Below are 22,048 nucleotides of genomic sequence, written 5' to 3'. Positions count from 1 at the left end.
AAGCCGAACAGGGGATCCACATTCACGGGAATGAAGGAAGCAGAATCTGTGCATACAAGCATGCGTATGTAGGACTCTCTCTGAACAGTCTGGACCACACATTGATCAAGTCAGGGCTTGCCACTCAAATCTTGCTCCTCCCCTGCATCTGTTCTACCCACCTTCAGTGTCTGAAAAGGGCATTCCTGTACTTCATGTCAGAAACTTCATGTTTGAGCATGTTTGAGTCTTTCTGTTTTTCACATACGCAACCAACACTGGCTGAAAAGCACTTTTAATGGATTTATTTCATTGCCCAAAAAAAGGAATTTTAGGAACATGCTTCATAAGTCCAGTGGTGAATGTTTAACATCATCTCATACACAGTCAGATCAGCGGTTCAGGTAGCTCAATATCATTTACTTATTTATTTGGTACATTTTTATCCTGCCCTTCCTCCAAGGAACTCCAGGCAATGTATAGGATTCTCTTCCTTCCTCCATTTTATCCTCACAGCAACCCTGCAAGGTAGGCTAAGCCCAGACAGTTGACTGGCCCAAGGTCACCCAGTGAGTTTTATGATTAGTAGGATTTGAAGCTGGGTCACCCAAGTCCTGGTTCTACAGTCTAACCACTGTGACTGGCAGCACCTCTCCAGAGTCTTGGGCAGAGAAAGGTCTTTGCTTTCTCTTGAGATCTTTCACTAGAGATGTCAGGGATTGAATCTGGCACCTTCTGCATGAAGTCTCCCATCGTCACTGCCCCTTCCCCACACATAAAATGTCCTTGTACTGAAGCAGACCATCAGTCGGCCGACTGCAGTACTGCGTGTTTGAACTGGCAGCAGCTCTCCAAAAGGAAGAGTCTTCTGCAGCCCTCAAAATGCTTTCAGACAGAGGTTTGCAGCCTATGGCTGTAGGGCCCGGTGTGTCTTTTTATGGAACCAAATAGAGCTCTTTTTAAAAAGAGAAGCAAATCTTTAAGTTAAGGACTCTTGGAAGGGTAGGTGGGACGCTGGGACAACCAGGATGTGAAGGGAATGTCAGGTAAAAATTCTGATGGGCTTGAAGACCAAGCCCTATGAGGAAAGGCTGAGAGAGTTGGGAATGTTTAGTCTGGAGAAGAGGAGGACCAGAACTCTGGCAATGGAGAAGCAGTAAAATGTTGAGACTCTGAGGAATTTATGAATGTAAACAATTTTTGCATTGGAGGAGAACTGAAAAGCCAGGAACTCGTGGGCGTGGCAAAACAACTCCAATTTAGATGGCCAAGTCGTCTTCTGTCTCCAATACACAGCTTTTGTGGATAACTTTCCTGCAATAGAGATAAGAGGATTACACGAACCCTTAACCACTAACTTTGTATATTAAACTCACCTCGGGCTCATTAACGAAACTGTTCTTTGTGAAGCCCTTTTCCCCCTCAATGCTATGAACTTTCTTTGCCTTACTGGAAAAATGAAGGAATATGAATAGATCAATAATTGTTGTAATAGCATATTTATTGTATGTCACTGTGGATGTGTATTGTTGTAGCAGCATTTGTATTTAGTTTCTTGGATAGATTTTTTGCACTGCTTATTTTGTAACCTGCCAGTTTTGTTTAGCAGGGGACAGGACTCATAATAATGGGTTTAAACTGCAGGCGGAGAGGTACCGGCTGGATAGTAGGAAAAAAGTTTTTTACAGCAAGAGTTGTTCGACAGTGGAATCCGCTACCTCAGGAGGTGGTAAGCTCCCCCTCACTGGCAGTCTTTAAGCAGAGGCTGGACAAACATTCGTCAGGGATGCTCTAGTCTAGGCTGATCCTGCATTAATCAGGGGGCTGGACTAGATGGCCTGTATGGCCCTTTCCAACTCTATGATTCTAAAGGACTTCATAGAGATGTTTTACAGAAAGGGAAATGCTACTGGTGGTGAGTTGCCAGGAATCCAAGTGCAGAGTTGTGCCAGCGCACTAAAACAATTGTGCAGGGTGCTCCTATGTATATTTATGACTTGAACACATGAACACATGAAGCTGCCTTATACTGAATCAGACCCTTGGTCCATCAAAGTCAGTATTGCCTACTCCGACCCACAGCGGCTCTCCAGGGTCTCTGGCAGAGGTCTTTTGCATCACCTACTTGCCTAGTCCCTTTAACTGGAGATGCTGGGAATTGAACCTGGGACCTTCTGCATGCCAAGCAGATGCTCTACCACTGAGCCACAGCCCCTCATGTGAGACCTCATGTGTGCCCCTTCTTAACAAAGGACCTGCGACATCCAGGTTGGGTTGTGCAAACTTGATGGATTAGGAACCCACATGTCATTTATCAGTAATGCTACACTGTATAGTTCCGATGTGCAAACAGGCTTTCTTACACTGGATCTCGGTTGATCGCTTGCTCTGAATTTTGAGATACTTTAACCCTTTGGTACCAACAGGTTGCTGACCCCCGCTTTGAATGGAGATGCCGGGTATTGACCATGCCGCCCTTTCCATGCAAAACATGCCCTCTGCCACTGAACCACAGCCTGGAGCCTGACAAGGCTGCCATCTCTGGCTTTCCTTTCACTGCCTTTTTACAATCCCCTCCCCCACTACACAGAGAGAGTCATGTAGCAGCCTGTGCTCAATTGTCACCTGAGTGAATGAAAGCACACGTCCTATAATTTCCTACTTGATGTCAAAAGGCATTTAATAAGGATTCTTTGTGAGTGCTTAATAACACTCTTGTCAGCACACAGAAAAAAGGGAGACCCCCCCTTCTCGCAGCTTTCTCGTTTCTCCTCCCCCACTTCCATTTGGCCTATTAATTATGCACATCGCTCCTTTGTTTTGATGGATTTTTTTCCCTTGAAGGGGGGGGGGGTGAAATCTAAAAGAACTCAACAGCCCACAGCTACCAGATAGAGAGAGTGGGCCAGAAATAGTCTTGGGGTGGGTACAACTCTTCATGTGCTTTGCATCCAGGAAAGAACGCACTGGAGATGCTTGGGCAAGGATCTGGCATCACCCAGGTATGTGAGTGAGGGCCTCTAGGTGGAGAATCCATGATGATGCCAATGGAGGGCATGATTTGTAGGCCACAGAACTGATGGGTTCTGGTCCATTTACTGTATTTACTTATTTCCTTCATTTATGCCCCACCTTTCTCCCTAACAGGGACTCAAAACAGCGTACATCATCATCCTCTCCTCCATTCTATCCTCACAACAACCCTGTGAGGTAAGTTAGGCTGAGAGTGTGTGAATAGCCCGTGGTCACCCAACAAGTGTCTGTGGCAGAGCAGGGATTCCAGCCAGAGTCTCCAACACTTAACCCACCACTCTAACCCCTACAGCACACCTGCTCTTACATTGCATGATTTCTGCTTAACATGCACCTAGGTTTCAGACTCTGTGCAAGCATTATGATTAGTGTTGGGTGTGGGAAGGGGGAACGGCCAAGTAAATGCAATCACAGTCTTTAATGAGACAGACCTGGGAGACCAAGCAATCATACCACATGTCCAATGAAGGTCTGCATCAGATTTCTTGATCACCCTGGGGGCCCATGGATCTTGCCAACTCATGAGATTTGCTTTCATACAATGGTTGGATTGGGTGGGTCTGGATGGCAGTGAGAGGGCAGAGTTAACCCTTGTTAATCTGTGGGCCTCAATAGCCTTAATTGCAATGAACACATGAAGCTGCCCTTGGTCCATCAAAGTCAGTATTGTCTAAGACCGGCAGCGGCTCTCCAGGGTCTCAGGCAGAGGTCTTTCACATCACCTACTTGCCTAGTCCCTTCAGCTGGAGATGCCAGGGATTGAACCTGGGACCTTCTGCATGCCAAGCAGATGCTCTACCACTGAGGCACAGCCCCTCCCCAATGACTCAGCCAGTTTCTTTTCACATGAACTCTCAAGACTGCCTTCTATGGAGTCTGACCCTTGGTCTGTCGGGATCAGTACTGCTTACTCTGACCAGGAGCAATTCTCCAGAGTCTCAGGGTAGGGGTCTTTCTCATCAGTTCCTACCCGATCCTTTTTGTTGGAGATGCCGAGGGTTGAGCCTGGCACCTTCTGCATGCCAAGCAGATGCTCTGCCACCCAGCCCATGGCCCTTCCCTTTTCTCTTCTTCCTCAAAGACAGAATAACCAATCAGACCTAGAAGAAAAGCAGAGGTGGGGAAAATAAATCAGATAAATCCACAAAGAAAAACATTTACAAGGACTGCGGAGATGAAGGAATGAAACTCTCCTTTGTGGCCCACAAAATGGCAGCCGAGCCAGACAGCTCCCTGTTCATTAGGGTCTCCAATAATATGAAAACGGCATGGAAAACATAAAAGGAAACTCCATGGGGGAGGAAGGGGTGCTTTGTAGTGGGAGTGCCTGTCTCATTAAAAGGATCCATCAACGGGGGAAATGGTATTGTGGATTAAATTGCAGGGTAAAACTGCTTGCTCAGGGAGGGGAGGGGGAAGAGAATCTTAAATTCAAGTGATTACTGCAGCTGAGAATGAATTAAAATCCCGGCACAAGCAATTTAGGTCACAAACCAACATGCTCAAAGTGTAATATAGAGGAAACAACTGGGGTTTCTTTTTTTGGTGGGGGGGGGACCACTAAGCTCCAACAGAGATTTGTCACTCAGTGGGTGGAAAATAGGGATATAGTGCATTGATTTAGGATCTTAATAAAAAAAGCGGATTCTTGCTCTTTTGATTATCTTTGTGCATTCTCTCATTTCTCCTTACAGGTCTCTATAGCACTGTGTGTGTTATTGGCATTAACTAACTATTTATTTATTCATTCATTCGTTTGTTCATTTATTTATCTCGTTGTCTTGCACTGGAAATCTAGCACATTCTTCTCCTGTATGGGGCTTAAAAACACCACATGCCTTACATGACAAATGGCAAGGATCATGCAAAGGGAAGAAATCTCTATGTGCATAATGCTGTCCAGATCTGGTTCCATTGTTAGGGTTGCCAAGTGCCCGGTGGTGGCGGGTAAAATCCCACAAATCCACTGGGCTGCCTGCCAACCAGCTGAGGGCTGGCGAGCAATTCATGCAGGCGCGCGCACTGTGCACGCGCGTCACTTCCAGGTTTACCCGGAAGCAACGCGGACACTCTGGCAACCTCAGCTAAAACTCTATGGAAACCATAGAGTTTCGGCCGAGATCGCTAGAGCGTCCGTGTCGCTTCCGGGTAAACCTGGAAGTGATGTAGGCACATCGTGGTGTGTGTGCACATGTGCCGCTCAAGGCGTGTGGGCGCATTGCGCACCATGGCTGTGGCCCCATAAAGCTCCCACCGGTGGAGCTACAGGGCCTGGCAAGCCTACCCATTGTGCAGAAGTTAAGATTCAGTGTTCAAGTAGACAAGCGGTAGACAGTATCTAGCAAAGTAACCGCAAGGAGAAAAGTTTAATTAGAATCCAGAAAATGCTGCCTCCCTAGGGTTGCCAACCTCCAGGTACAATATATGTTTAGTATTCAGTACCTTTTGTGATTTTTTATACGCTTGTGGCCAAGTGCTGTTTCATTTACTAAACCTCCAGGTACTAGCTGGAGATCTCCCGCTATTACAACTGATCTCCAGCTGATAGAGATCAGTTCACCTGGAGAAAATGGCCACTTTGGCCATTGGACTCTATGGCCTTGAAGTCCCTCCCCTTCCCAAACCCCACCCTCCTCAGGCTCCGCCACAAAAACCTCACACCGGTGGCAAAGAGGGATCTGGCAACCCTAAGATTTAGGGCCTGGGATTCCCTTTGTTGATTCAGCATCAGGCAGCAGGGCTGCCTTCTTCACATGACTGGCATGTATCCACAGTGTCTTCTCCGCAACTTCGACTGCTTTGAAGGTAGTGAGTAGTAACTAGAGGGGTCCACACTCCACCCTGGCTGCAGGCAATTCTTTCTGTGTGTAGTCCAAATAAGCTAGGCTCCTGGCCTGGCGTGTGTCACTCCCAATTTACACAACCAGCTGGATTCCAGAAATAAAGAAAAAAGGTTTTAAAAAATGCTTTATTCGAACAAAGGTGAAGTCAGGGTTATAAACACCCGAATTGCTACAAACATCCACCCTCTCAGGTCTTTTATACAACGTTCACAAAAGGGTCACAAAAGTCCACCTTCTTTTAGCCTTATTTGGTTGTTTTATTATAAGCACACATGCACATCCTTCTGTTCATATATGGGAAGTGATCACGCGTTGTCCAGATGATTTTGGTCTAACAATAAGCAATTTTAAATTGTAACTTCTTCCATGTACTGTGCGTTATTGCTACCCTCAGTAGGGTTGCCAGCTCCGGGGTGGGAAATGCCTGGAGATTTTGGGGACAGAGCCTAGGAGGGCAGGGTTTGGAGAGGGGAGGGACTTCAATGCCACAGAGTCCAATTGCCAAAGCAGCCATTTTCTCCAGGTGAACGGATCTCTATCAGCTGGAGATCAGTTGTAATAGCAGGAGCTATCCAGCTAGTACCTGGAGGTTGGCAACCCTAGTCCTAGTACAGAATCCACATTCTCAAGCAACTACAAATCTGAACATGCTGCCATAGAAAATACCCGTTAACTATATTACACAGGAGTTATTCAGTGCCTCCATCCTGGCCTGCTACAGGCACCAGGAAAGAAAGGAGGGTTCACCTCTTTTTTATAATAGTAGAGCCAAATCCAAATTCCAGCAAAGGTGCAAGGGGTCTTGCTGCCTGCAGATGACTTCAGAATCATGCTCCAGATTCTCCCTCCATCCCAAAAGTCTGTAGTTGGACCTCTCCTTTGCTTCAATGCTCATTAATCCAGTTGTCATGGCAACACATATTTTGGGCGTGCTCAGCAAATGTAGCTATGCACTGGGTTTGGTTTTTGTTTTCCTTTTCGGAATCGAGACTGTGGAGAATGCATGGATAATCAAGGCAGAGTAGGGTTGCCAGCCTCCAGGCACTAGCTGGAGATCTGCTATTACAATTGATCTCCAGCCGATAGAGAAAATGGCCGCTTTGGCAATTGGACTCTATGGCATTGAAGTCCCTCCCCTCCCCAAACCCCACCCTCCACAGGCTCTGCCCCCAAAACCTCCTCCCGATGAGCATATTATTCTGAGATGCCCACATCACAAGGAGGCCAGATTAAAATATCTTCATCCTGTGCTTGATGGCTTTCTGGACAAATCCAATGATATTAAATTGGAAAACGTATTGTCCGATAAAAATCACTGGGGTTGCTAAATTTTGCCTCGGGATACATAAGACTTGGGGAATGATAGTAAAGCCGTTGTAAAGCTGTAGACTTTTATTCTTCCATTGTTTTGAATCATTGTTTTAAATCTGGAACTTTGTTAAATTTTTGTTATAACTTTTGTTATACTGGTCAAAGACCGCAATAAAATTTTATGATATGAACCTCCCGCCGATGGCAAAGAGGGACCTGACAACCCTAAGCCAGAGGTTTGGGGGTAATTTTGATTTAACAGTTGTTTTGCAATTGAGCCAAAGGAAGGTTCCCCTAATTCATTTCATGCACAGAAATTAATTAATTTACTTTATGTATACCCCACCTGTCCTTCCCAAGGACACCCAATGGGCACCCAAAGCAGCTTACATCATTCTTCTCTCCTCCATTTTATCTTCATAACAAACCCTGTGAGGTAGGTTAGGCTGAGAGTGTGTGACTGCCCCGAGGGTCCTCATCAAGTTCCTGTGGTAGAGTGGGGACTTGAATCTGGGTCTTCCACAGAAGCAGGGCCAGAATGCCCGCGGGGGGGGGGAGGGAAGTTCTTAGCCAGTGTGTCCTCAATTCACCCCTGCAGGCGGAGGTAGCAGAAGCCAGCTGTAGAATCCTGCCCCGACCATGAGGAGCAGGAGCAACTCCGGCGTGCAGCTGGATGGCTACATCCGGCTGGTACAACAGACCATCCTGTGCCACAGGTGGGCGAGTGCGCCACCGGTTGGGTGCCTGCCTGCTTGCCCGCACAAGGGGGGTCATCTGGGGCAGCTGCCTGCTTGGGGCTTGGTCGGCTAATTTTTAAGTGGATAATTTTGTATGGCCCATGAATGATGTTATAAATATCCAAATGGCCCTTGGCAGAAAAAAGGTTCCCCACCCCTGCCCTATTCTGACACTCCAACTACTAGTACATGGTGCCGGTTTTCACTCCATTGCAACAAAGCCAGCTTTTCTCTATCTTCCAGATTATATTGCAAGAGAAAAATAGCTCGGACCCAGCAATGCACAAGCAGAAACATAAGTGGACTTAGTGCGGTTCCATTTGGGCAAGACTGTATGCAACACCTAGTACTTTCCTACTTACATGCCCAGAAACTGGTTGCACAAGATCTTCTGCAAGTGGAGATACAATAAGTCTGACAGTGTAAGCAGCTATTGTGGTCTTTTCCTTGTGTTTCCACTTAGAAACATAGAGCTGGATGGGACCTCAAGGGTCCTCTAGTCCAACCCCCTGCACAATGCAGGAAATTCACAGCTACCTCCCACCCCCGCTGTATGCCCAGAGGAAGGCAGACAACATCCCTGACCACTCCGGCGTAGAGGAAAATTCCTTCCTGTCCCCAAAGTGGTGATCAGTATTACCCTGGGCATGTAAGAAAGGGCCACGAGAGCCAAACATTGACGCAACCCTTCCTGCCCTCCCTCTCATGAACTGCTTAAGTTCACAGAATCAGCATTGCTGACAGATGGTCATCTAGCCTCTGCTTGAAAACCGCCAAAGAAGGAGAGCCCACCACCTTCCGAGGAAGCCTGTTCCACTGAGGAACCGCTCTGTCAGGAAGTTCTCCCTAATGTTTAGCCAAAAACTCTTTTGATTTAATTTCAAACATGCTGGTTCTAGTCCAACTTTCTGGGGCAACAAAAAACAACTCTGCACCATCCTCTATATGACAGCCCTTCAAATACTTGAAGATGGCTATCATATCACATCTCCTCTCCAGGCTAAATGTACTTGTGCAAGAGCTCTAGTGCAAGCAGAACTTTTGCACTGGATTCAATCCAGTGTGCATTTTAAATAGAGCATTGGCTGTCATTCCCTTTTTATGTCTCATAGAAACTGACTTGTAAGCTTACTACAGTTGAAAGGAATGGATTTGTGCTTTTCACAGTTTATAATCGTATTTATTATTTTTATTCAGATATTTAGACTTTGCTTTCCTGCCTAATACGGATCCAAAGCAGTCTACAACATCAGCCTCTCCAACTCCATTGTATCCTCACCACAACAACCATGTACACAATCCATGGAACACCTTTTATGATGACCAACCAAAATGATACAAAATAGTGTGCGAATTTTTGAGTTCAACAGAACTCTTCATCAGGCTGAATGTTATGGGTGAGGGGTGTGGGTGTGGAGGGGAGAGACGTATCAGGCCAAGATTCCTGTGCATAATGCTGAGGAGGCACGCAGTTTTAAAATGGGCCTTGCCAAATGTATGTCACCGTGTTGTCTGAACATGTTTAAACGAAGAATTGCTTCCTTTATGTGAAATCTGTTTGTTATCAAGCCACAATCTCACAGTTTTACTGTGTTTCACTCATAGTTGCAACCTTTCCCCACCCTGGATTATTTTCACTGCTCGTTGCTGTGTCGTTCCCACCTTTCATGTATGTTTTGAAAGATGGTATGAATAAACCTTCCACACATCACTCAAGGATTACATGGCCTTGAACTGTTTCTCTGAGTCACTCAGCACCAAGGCTGTTGGTATTACTATAACATTATTCATAATAACAGCTGCATTCACTAGCTAACAAGCTTTCTCAACACAGCCCCTTTTGTCAGACAACAGATACACTGGATGTCCCAAAAGCCCTGCTGCCCTGGAGAGTGCACGGTGCATGTCATAATAACCCTGAGCTATGGATGAAGAAGAAGAAGAACAGTTTGTTTTTATAGGCCGACTTTCTCCACCACTTAAGGAAGAATCAAACTGGCTTACAATCACCCTCCCTTCCCCTCCCAACAACAGACACTCTGTGAGGTAGGTGGGGCTGAGAGAGTGTGACTAGCCCAAGGTCACCCACCTTGCTTCATGTGTAGGAGTTGGGGAAACAAATCCAGTTCACCAGATTAGCGTCAATCACTCACACGGAGGAGTGGGGAATCAAACTCGGTTCTCCCGATCAGAATCCACCGCTCCAAACCACCGCTCTTAACCACTACACTGGCTTGCAAGCCAATCAAAATGTCCTCAGCATCTTGGGGGTTTCCTTCTCCCCTTTCCAGGACCTCAAGGGTCATCTCAGTCCACCTTGGCATAAGCTGGCAAAAGATGCTTTCGGAGCCTTGTCACACAAGGGTTAAAACTATACACACATGGGGGGGGGGAGAATACCTAACAGGGGTAGTGGCCTCATTCTGGTTGGAAAGGCGACATTGACACCCTGGGTGTCACCCATCAGCTCACTGCTAAGATCATTCTCTCACTTGGGTTTTATTTGTCTGTGAGTCGCTGTCTCCTCCCTCCCTCCCTTCTCTCTTTCTCTTTCTCTTGCTCCCTCTCCACCAAGAAGAAACAGCTTGGAGTGTTCTGCAGTTCAAACATTAAGGTAATTATGATGCAGGGGGGGTTGGGGTGGGGGGAGGCGGGGGAGTGAGAGCAAAAGGAAGGGAGTTGGGAGAAATGGCTATACACTGTCCTTAATGAATGCCCTATTGTTTCAAGTACAAATGGGGGGATGGGGGGGAGGGGTTGGAGGGGGAGGGGGGAAATGTGTGCCGGTACTTCAGTGGGGTCGGAGCTGGCGCCAAGTGACAAATGGGCCATCGAGGCACTATCTGGCTATAGGTTTCTTTTGTATATGGCTGGGGTCGCCACATACCTCCAGAGAGACACACCTATAGCAGCGTCTCTAAACATGCTGGATCAGTTCTCCCAGACAGAGGGCTTTTTTTTTCTCTCCCTGCTGCATGCACTGTGACCCTGTCTTCAGTCCAGCTTTGATTCTTTCATTCGGATGGGTGTGCTGAGGTGTGTCTGCACAGCCACTCTTTATTTGCCCCCCTCTCTGATGTGACGGAAGTCCCACACATTTGTGCAGCAGATCCTTCCCATTCCCGTCCCCTCTGTGGGGCTTCCTGTGCTTTCTGAGCCCACTCCTTTTTTGCAGGCTTTACTGTCTCATGCATGCTGAGGAACCCACTACAACTGAGATTCCTCTTCCCCTTTTGTCAGTGCCATTTTTTAGTGTTCTTCCCTCGTGCTCTAGATCACGATCCAGAAGCGCTGCACCGTCCTCCCCTTCTGTGATCATTCCTTGTCCCATTCTGCATACAATCCGTCATCTGTCTTACTCTAGCCCTGTACCCACAGACTCAATATCATAAATTCGCGGTTGTGTGTTGGTGTTTTAATGCAACATGGTGGGTGATAGGCTAATGGCAGTTTGAATTGGGGGGACATGCATTTTCAGGTTTTGCAGTCATTTGTTAAAGGGGCCCCTTCTTCAGTTCTTAACTCTGGCTTGACAATGACCGCCTATTTTTAAAAGCAAAGTCATGATGGTCAGATTTTTAAAAAATTGTTCCTGCAACACATGAAGGAGGCCAAGGGACCCTGAGCCCGCCCAGAAGATGTCGCTTTGCAGAGGAACCTCCATTTTCTTTCTGCTCATCTTTGTCAGGCAGTGGCAAGTCTACTTAAAGAGACAGCTCTGCTGAGAAAACTGACCTGTGGGGGGGGGGGAGCTCAAAGCCTGCATCACACAGCCACACAGGCCCTGCCATGATCAAACTGCTGCCTGCCTCTGTGCTCTATGGTCCAGATGCTGCATAGGAGGAGCAGTCCCTATTGTCAAAGTTGTCCAGCTCCAGCCTCTCGAGTCTAAAGAGCTGTGAAAACTCCTCATGGCACATCTCCATGTGCAAATTCCACATTAAGTAAAGAGTCAAAATAGACTCCCCAGAGTGTGTACATGGAGTGGGGGTGGGATGAGGTCTGGGGAGGGTTTTTGCACAACTTCCTGCCTTTAAAAAACAACCATACATGACCAAAGTAGTGTTCAACAGATGAGCAAAATAGAAAAGGTGCTATTCCTACTTTACTAATTATAAAGAACCGATGCACAGTGGGGATGGAAAACCTTAAGAGCTGTGCCTCTCTTCTCAGGGTCTAACCAAAGCAGAGAACTGCATTATACTGAACTGCATTATACAGGAGAAGTTGTTGGACTCACCACCAGTTCAAGGAGATGGTCCCTTTTTGGCCACAAGTCAAGAAGCTTGAATCTGACCACTGCAAGGAATTTACAAGGCGTAGACTGCCCGGCTAGCCTGATCTCGTCAGATCTCAGAAACTAAGCAGGGTTGGTCCTGGCTAGAACTTGGATGGGAGACCACCATGGAATACCAGGGCCACTATGCAAAGGAAAGCAATGGCAAACCACCTCTGTTAGTCTCTTGCCTTGAAACCCCCACTGGGTTGCCCTAAGTCAGCTGCAACTCGATGGCACTTGACATGCACACAGGCTGCCTCCAGGTTCGAATCCCCGCTCTTCCATGAAAGCTTGCTGGGTGACCTTGGGCCAGTTGCACATTCTCAGCCTAGCCTACTTCATAGGGTTGTTGTGAGGATAAAATGGAGGAGAAGAGAACAATGCAAACTGCATTAGGTCTCCACTGGAAAGAAAGGCAAGGTATAAATCAAGTAAATATTTTTTGCTGACCAGACAATCCACCTCTGTTAGTCTTTTGCCTTAAAACCCCTATTGAAAATTACTTGAAAATGCATCTATTTCAGAAGACATTTGAAATTACAGATGACTTAGTTTATCACTCAGATCTAGGAGGCAAGGTAGAGCCCCAGAACTTGTCTATGGGTGGCCCTACTTTTACTGCTTTCAGCATTCACAAAGGAGCCAGTCAATTTACTACTAGATATAGTGAAAAGCAATGTGTTAGTGATGGCTTCTTAATTATTTTGTGAATCATCTGGTAGTGAAAACACATTATGTCCCCCTTTCCCACAGCCCAGCCTTGCAGGAATCCATGTTCAATCAATGTTTCCCTTCAATATAACCTAACAGCATTTTAAAATTATCTTTGTCTCAATTGCTCTATGCTTTTCTTTTAGAAGTTCTGCAGCTGGCATCCTCAGATGAAAGTGGAGCACCATTTTTTGAATACTGCTCCTTTAATTTTAACCTGTGCCACATTTTAGTTATACTAATGATTACAATGGTTTTAGAATACCATTTCCTAATCACTTAATTGATATTTGATTATTAGCCTGTGTGCATCGCTCAGTTACAGTTCCAATCAATTGATGCTTTAAACATCTGAGCATTATTTACAACTGACATCTCCCCAACATTTGACAAGTCAGTCGGACAAGGGATTTGTGGCCCACCGTGGAGCCATGTGTACTTTTCTCCACACCAGTGAATCTGTGGCTAGTACTGCAAACAAGAACATGTTAAGGATGCTCTGCTTTCATTATTTGATTGCTCCAGAATTTGCATTGGATTCTGCACTTCCTTGATTCTGCCATTCCAAAAGTCATTCTAGAATTGGATCTTGTGCCACTTGCTCACTCTTTACATTCCTTTGATTCATGTGCTTCACTTTGTCTGCATTACTGATGTGCCCACATGCAATGAACACATGAAGCTGCCTTATCCTGAAACAGACCCTTGGTCCATCAAAGTCAGTATTGTCTATTCAGACCGGGGGTGGCTCTCCAGGGTCTCAGGTAGAGGTCTTTCACATCACCTACTTGCCTAGTCCCTTTAACTGGAGATGCCAGGGATTGAGCCTGGGACCTTCTGCATGCCAAGCATGGAGCCACAGCCCCTACCCTCAGGAACAATCACTTTATTTATTTATGAAATCAGGAACATCGCTTTATTTATTTATAGTCCTCCTTTCTCACTGAGACTCAAAGAGGATTGCATTGAATTGTGACTGCATCAAGAGCCTTTCTGGCCTTGTATTTTATGGGTTCACACTGAAGATCCAATGTGGTATAGCAGTTAGTACTGCTTTTGAATTCCCCCTCATGAAGATCAACTCTATTTCTGCCCTGAGTATACCCCTCTCCCAAAAAGATAACCTCTGAAGCATCTCTAAAATTCAGAGGACATAAGGGTTTTCATCTTTTTGTAATGATTTGATTTATGTACAAACAAATGTCCCTCAATATCCTACACAAGAGTCCTGACTTCTTTTCTGTCTTAGAAAAGTAAATGAGCAGATGAGAATTTGAAAAGACATGATGTAAAGTAGAGCAGCTCTATGCAGGAAAATTCTGCAATATTTTTCCCTGTAATATTAATGCTGATCATTTGATAGAGGCAGAATACCTAACACCAGCATGGTGTAGTGGTTAAGAGCGGTGGTTTGGAGCAGTGTATTGTGATCTGAACTGGGTTTGATTCCCCACTCCTCCACATGAACAGCAGAGGCTAATCTGATGAACTGGATTTGTTTCTCCACTCCTACACACTAAGCCAGCTGGGCGACCTTAGGCCAGTCACAGCTCTCTCAGCCGCTCCCACCTCACAAGGTGTCTGCTGTGGGGAGGGGAAGGGAAGGTGATTGTAAGCCAGTTTGATTCTTCCTTAAGTGGCAGAGAAAGTCAGCATATAAAAACCAACTCTTCTTCTACAACTGAGAAGATATCCTTTACTAGATCAACTACCTGGCTTTTCGCAATAAAATGTTCTCTAAAACATGCAAGTATGAATGGGAATCTGGGTGACATTGTTCCCTTCATCCAAAAATCATTATTTCTGCTTCTCTGACCTTCTCTCGAGTGCAGGGCAGGTTCTCAGCACTCATTTATCCCTGCCCCGAGCAGACAAAAACTTTATAACTGGCTCAGGTACTTCAGCACCATGGAGAGCTCCTGTTAATACTCTTGCTTTTCCTTCAACCCAGATATATATATATATATTTACCGGAATTTTAGTTTTCATGGTTTTTAAGCTGCTGGCATGAGTGCTTTTAAAAAGCGGAACGGTGGGACATAAATTTAATCACTAAATAATTAAAAATCATCTCCCATCCCCCAGAGACACTCCTTAAACTCAGAGTGGCTTCTCATGTGAAACAGAAGTTACACATACTCTTTTCAAGCTTCCTGCATTGTGTCCCAAAGGGGAACTTGGACATCTGCCCTTCCCACCTTGTGGACAAAGATCACCCTATTGTTCAGAGCAAGTGTAGTGTAATACCATAGTGGAAAGATCTAGGTTCAAATCCTAATATTCATGGCTAATAGTAAAAGTGGAGACTAGTCATGATGCATACCTATTCTCTCCAGGATCAGAGGAGCATGCCGAATATATTAGGTGCTGTGGAATACAGGCAGGATGGTGCTGCTGCAGTCATCTTGTTTGGGGGCTTCCTAGAGGCAACTGGTTGGCCACTGTGTGAACAGACTGCTGGACTTGATGGGCCTTGGTCTGATCCAGCAGGGCTTTCTTATGTTCTTATCCTCCACTCTGCCATGAAACACATTGGGTGACCATGGGCCAGTTACTACCTCTCAGCCTAACCTGCCTCACAGGGTTGTTGTGAAACTCTGATGAGGAAGGGAGAGCTGTGCACGCTGCCCTTTGCTCCTTGAGGGGTAGGTTAGATCAAAAGTTGCATTGATTATATATGTGTAGAATTGTTGTATTCTGTTTGGAAGCAGCAGCTCTAAGCAGCAAGACCTACTTTCTGACTCTCCTATGCCTGCCTTCCTCCATACCAGCAGTGTGCCAGCTAAGCAGAAAAGCCACACCCTGGCCCTGGCTGACCTTCTGTCCTCACCTCCTGTGACTGTTCTCTGCTAATAATACTTGGCAATCTCAGAGAAAAGGGATAAAAAGTGAGATTACGCAACACTTCCATTTGTCTGAACACCGTAGGTGCTGCACAAAGTCCAGTTAAAGCCTTTTCTTGCTTTTGGGAGTAGAATCACTCTACTCCTATTGTTGAGGCTTGGCAGGCCCCTTAGAAGACATTTTGGGGCTCCAGAAAAGGCAGCCTGGGGGGGTGATGTAGTTCAGTAATAACATGCATGCCAGAGGCCCCAGGTTCAATCCTTGATCTCTCCTATTAAAATAACTTCTTTTTGCCAGAGGTCATGCCAGATCAGAGTAAATACTGGGTCAGCCGGACCGAACAACTTGATCTTAGTGGAAGACATATTCTTATGAATTCTTTCTAGGTTTGTCAACCTCCAGATTGGCCCTGGAGTTCTCCTAGAATTGCAAATGATCTCCAGGCTACATATCTTAGTTCTCCTGGAATAAGTGGCAGCTGTGGAGGGTGGAGTCCATGGCATCATATCCCCACTGATCTCCCTCCCTGGTATCCAGTAATTTATCAAGTTGGAGTTGGAAACCCTACTTCTATCCCCTTTTCATAGCTCACAACCAACCCCTCAATCCACAGGCCAAGCTGTCCTTCCTTCCACATGCAGCTTTATCATTGTAATATATTGGAAGGGAGAGAGGGAGGAAGGAAGGGAGAGAGAGGGAGAGGGGGAGAGGGAGGGAGGGTAGGAGGGGGCATCATGGGTACAGTCAGATAAGTAGGATCCTTTTCTTAGGGATACTCCAACACCTATGCAGTATATGCATTTTTAAAATTAAAATTCTAAATGAGTAGTACAAATTCTGCAAAAAGAAAAACAGGATTTTGCATCCTGCATAGATTGTGTAAATCAAGCACATCTGCATAATTTGTGTGTTCTGATTCCATTGGTTTCATAGATGGGTAAGCACAATACAGAACACTGAAGGTGTCTGCCATGCCTGCCAACTGGTGGAACTTTTATTTGGCATCTCTTCAGACTTCTGCAATTTCACCAGGTATTGCTCCACATAGTTTCAGAACCATAAATGCTAGAGTTGCTTTTCTGTATTTAAATGAAAGCTGCAGGATGTTGGATTCTGATCCCAGATGCACATCACACTGGCCTCTCCACATTCCTGTAGAGTCACAGTAAACTTTCAACCTCATATTTTATAAGTACCCTTAAAGATTAATAGGGGACCATCAAATTGATGCCCTGACCTGGATAACCCATCAACTCTCATCAACTCTCAGAAGCTAAGCAAGGTCGACCTTGGCAAGTATTTGGAATGGAGACAACCAAGGAATACCAAGAGGCAGGCAATGGCAAACCACTTTTGAATGTCTCTTGCCTTTAAAACCCTACAGGATTGCCATAAGTCAGCGGCGACTTGATGGCAAAACAAAATAAAATCAATGCTAAAGAATTCACTCACACAGCGAGTTCACTTAGGTTCTTCCAAGTTGCAACCCTGACAACTGCACCTTACATTTAATTCCACAATCTTTAAAAAAATATTTTTTCCCATCTTCAAAATGCAGTCACTGTATAGTGTAGGGTTAGAGTGTCAGTCTAAGATATGGGAGACTCAAGTTCAAATCCCCACTTTGCCATGGAAGCTGGCTGGGTGACCTTGAGCCAGTCACACACAGCCTAACCAACCTCACAGGGTTGTTTGTGTGAGGACAAAATGAAAGAGAGCAGAACTGTGCAGTAAGCCACTTTGGGTTCCCGTTGTAGAAAAAATAAATAATTACACCAATAAAATGTGATGCTCACCTCTCCTACTACCTTCCCAATGACAAATGCATTCCTGAACTGCTTTTACCCCCCACATCAGGAAACCAAATGTGGGTACAGTACTGCAGACCAAGCTCTGCTCACGACCTGAGTTCGATCCCGACAGAAGTTGGTTTCAAGTAGCCAGTCAAGGTTGACTCGGCCTTCCATCCTTCCGAGGTCGGTAAAATGAGTACCCAGATTGCTGGGAGTAAAGGGAAGATGACTGGGGAAGGCACTGGCAAACCACCCCGTAAACAAAGTCTGCCTAGTAAACATTGGGATGTGACGTCACCCCATGGGTCAGGAATGACCCAGTGCTTGCACAGGGGACCTTTACCTTTTTTTACTGTACATCCGTGGTTCTCAACCTTTTTTGCTCCATTCCCCCCTTTCACCATTGTTCAGAATATTATTCCCCCCTTCCCAAGATTAAAAAAAACTACAATTTTTCAGATTGTACATCATCTACAGGACATCACATTTTGCTGTACTCCCAATTCCCCCACCCCGGAACCCAAAAACCCCCCTCGGGGGGAATTCCCCCTTGTTGAAAACCCATGGTATAGATGGTATTTCTCTCTCCCCTCCCCTGCCTGTCATCATCTGTACCAAAATGCAGCCCCGGCAGCAGCATTTGGAAAAAGAAAACAAAATGATCAGGGAACTGAATGTGACACGTAGTTCTTCATTTGTTGGGAGCATGGCACTGAGGGGGGAAATACACAGGAAGCTGAATCAGATCTTGGAGGTCCACCACATTACCATTCGTTTTCAGCAGCAAGCTGACTTTATTGTTCAGGAAGCCAAAAAGTGCCAGAAAACAGGGAAGCACTCAGTACAGTAGGGCAGGCATACAGAGCCAGAGAAACTCCAAGGCCAGGAGCAAAGGGGTCACTCCAGATCAGAGATAGATGGATGTGGGGCCCAGGGAATAGTGGCACGGAGGCAGCCTGGGCCAGAAAGATTGTGTAGAGCTACCTTGACCAACTGGCCCGGAGAATCAGAGGGAACGTGGCTCTCATGCCATGTCTGCTTCACAGTCAGCCCAAACCAGGGTCCGCTCTAACCTTTATTTGCTCGCTGTTCTCACAGCCATTGCCTTCTTCACCAACCCATGAGCACACAGGCTAGTTTTAGAAACTAGCGTATTTGTCTTTTTAGTTATGGGATTTTATTGATATATTTTACTTTGTGCATTCTTTGACTGATTGATACTGTTTTTATTGTAAATTTCTGTTATTTCTGATTAGATCTGTTCTTTTTTTGGAGAAATGACTGTAAAATAAATGATTGATTGAGCACACAGGCTAGACCTTTTTCTAAATGGATGGAAGGAAGGAAGACAGAGTAAAGGAAAGGGAAATGACGGAGAACAGCACAGAGGAAGGAAAGACAAAGCAAGTGAGAGTGTTCTTCATTTTCTGTTTATTAGCCTTCCTTTTTCTTGTCTCGATGGGTAGCTGTGTTAGTCTGTCTGTAGCAGTAGAAAAAGAGCAAGAGTCCAGTTGCACCTGAAAGACTAACAAAGTTTCTGGCAGGGTGTGAGCTTTCGTGAGCCACAGCTCATACCCTGTCAGAAATTTTGTTAGTCTTTCAGGTACGACTGGACTCTTGCTCTTTTTCTACTTTTCCTCATCTGTTTATTTTTAAGAAGCAGCCCGACTTCCTCTGAAACTCCACATGCTCCAATTGCACAAAAACTTAGTCCCAGTCTTGCAGTCCCACTCCTTTCACATAACATGATCAAGGGCATTGGAGAAGCCACTCTGGCTGAGATCCCCAAAGTCATTCTGGAACAGAAACCCCTACCCAGTAGCACAAAGGGAGGAGTTCATAAGAACATAAGAAAGGCCCTGCTGGATCAGACCAAGGCCCATCAAGTCCACACAGTGGCCAACCAGGTGCCTCTAGGAAGCCCCCAAACAAGACGACTACAGCAGCACCATCCTGCCTGTGTTCCACCGCACCCAATATAATAGGCATGCTCCTCTGATACTAGAGAGAATAGGTCCTCCAGTCCAGTTCCAGTCCTCCAGGTGCCCGGTTCTGGCCCAGCCCTCTTTGGAACCCGTCCTTTGGAGACAACAGAGCTGGGTCGTGTGTGAAAGTGGAGGCAACGGTCTTCGAATTCTGGTGATGGTCAAGGTCAAAGAGCTTAGGCTTCCAGTTCAGGATTACTTGCTGCTTTTCTTCAGAACAAAGAGGATTTTCTATTATTTTGGGCTATTCTTAGCCCTGACCTTGAACACTACCCTGAAAGTTTCCACTTCTCAACCATCACCAATGCAAAACAGACAAACATGTCATCTGTCAAGGGGAATCGTTTTACAAAGCTACTTTAGATCCCATCGAAGCTAGGGCTGAAGAATTAGGTCAGCCCTTTTCGATACATGAGCAACGGCACTTATAAGCTCCCCTATTACTTGATAGCCCCTTGGTGTTTCTCCCGCTTTAGGGAGATCACTGTCCAGCAGAGGAGAACAAGCCAGTTTGGGGTTTAAAAGTTCAGAGGACCCCTGAAAGATGAGAATCAGCACTGGGGTACAGGCTTGCAGCTGCTGACTATTTGGAGATAGCCTTTGAAATAGTGGAGAAGTGGGGTCTGGTGAAGGGTTTAGTATAAGTGCATCTTTGGAACCTTGCAAAAGGATATCTGTGGCTGGAAAGAGGGTTTTTTGTTTTGTTTTGTGTTAAAGATGCTTCTGAAATTCTCCTAATCCAAATGTCTCCATGTTTTTTGGGAGTACTGAATTGTCTGGCTTTATTTCTGATGCATCAGGAACTCTCCATTTATTAACATTTCCAAATTGTGTACCATTATTCATTTAAACTATGCCTTCCCGCCTTTTTTGCAAAATGGCTTCAAATATGACCATAGACTGTGTAATATAATTAAAAGCTACACATGCATACATCTTTAAAAAAGAATCACAAAAGGTCTCCAAAGAAAGGAGAAAGCCAAATAGGTTGCTAACGACACACACAACTAACAAGATGCACAACATGGCAGGAGCCTCTGTGCTTGGACATCATTAATTGTATCACAAAATATGCTCATTAGGTGCACATCACACTCACACAACCACACCCCATATGGCAACTGCGATAGAAATAAACGTGATGTTTGAGAGGAGAAGTAGTGATTGTCTCAAGGTCACCCAGAAGGCTTCCATAGCAGAGAGGGGATTCGAATCTGGGTCTCCAGGAGCCTCATCTGACATTCAAACCACTACACCAAATTGGCTGTCCCCATGAGGCACACCTCTGTCGTTGCAGGTTCCTTCCCAACAGGCTGAGTGGAGATTTGAACCTGGCTCTTCCTGGTTTTCACCCAATGTCAACCATCACATCATTGTGGCTGTAATGAGATAATGAGCCATAGCCCAGTATAAGATAGCTGTTTCTCAAGCAGAGCCACATAGCAGGCAAAGAACCAGCACGGTGTAGTGGTTAGAGCATCAAACTAGAGTCTGGAAGACCCAGGTTTCAATCCCCAGTCTGCCATGGAAGCTCACCAGGTGACCCTGGGCCAGGCACACTCTTTCAGCCTAACCTACCCACAGGGTTGTTGTGCGGATAGCATGGAGGAGAGGAGAACAGTGTAAGCCACCGTGAGTCCCCAGCGGGGAGAAAAGCAGAACATAAATGGCCATTATTTATTCATTTAGATGACTCCACAGTTGCTCTTGAGCAGGGGTTCAGCCTGCACGACACCATTCGGCTCTTTGTGTGGAGAAACTGCCCCTTAAGGCCTGGTATACCCATGCAAGGGTGGAATGGACTATACCATGTCAGACTATGAGTAGAAGATCACATGTTGTTGGATCATTCCTTTATGTTAAAAACTCCCTGCAGAAATAAAACCAGCACAGGAAGCAAAGGCGGAGGCGGGGGAGTGGGGAGTTAAAGCTTTCTTTCTGCTCTGCCAGCTTTCTTGCAAGAAATTCTGTCTGCAAAGAAGTGTTCCAAATGGGAATCTGCCACCTGCAGTTAGCCGAGGAGCAAAATAAAACAAAAATCCAGTGGCACCTTAAAGACTAACATTTATTTCCATATGAGCTTTCACAAGTCACAGCCCACTTCCACTTCAGCATGTCACCACTTTAATTCCCCTCCCTGTTTAAAGGTAAAGGTAGTCCCCTGTGCAAGCACTGGGTCATTCCTGACCCATGGGGTGACATCACATCTTGACGTTTACTAGGCAGACTTTGTTTCTATGGGGTGGTTTGCCAGTGCCTTCCCCAGTCATCTTCCCTTTACCCCCAGCAAGCTGGGTACTCATTTTACCCACCTCGGAAGGATGGAGGCTGAGTCAACCTTGAGCCGGCACCTTGAAACCAACTTCCGTCGGGATCGAACTCAGGTCATGAGCAGAGCTTGGACTGCAGTACTGCAGATTACCACTCTGCGCCACGGGGCTCCTTTCCCCATTTAAACTACACCTTAAAGACAAAGACATTTTAAAATCGATTCCTTCCAGCAGCATACAATGCACTGGATGTCACTGTAGGG

Source organism: Euleptes europaea, chromosome 3, assembly GCF_029931775.1.
Source record: "Euleptes europaea isolate rEulEur1 chromosome 3, rEulEur1.hap1, whole genome shotgun sequence".
Lineage (NCBI taxonomy): Eukaryota > Metazoa > Chordata > Lepidosauria > Squamata > Sphaerodactylidae > Euleptes > Euleptes europaea.
Note: the sequence above shows the minus strand (reverse complement) of the source record.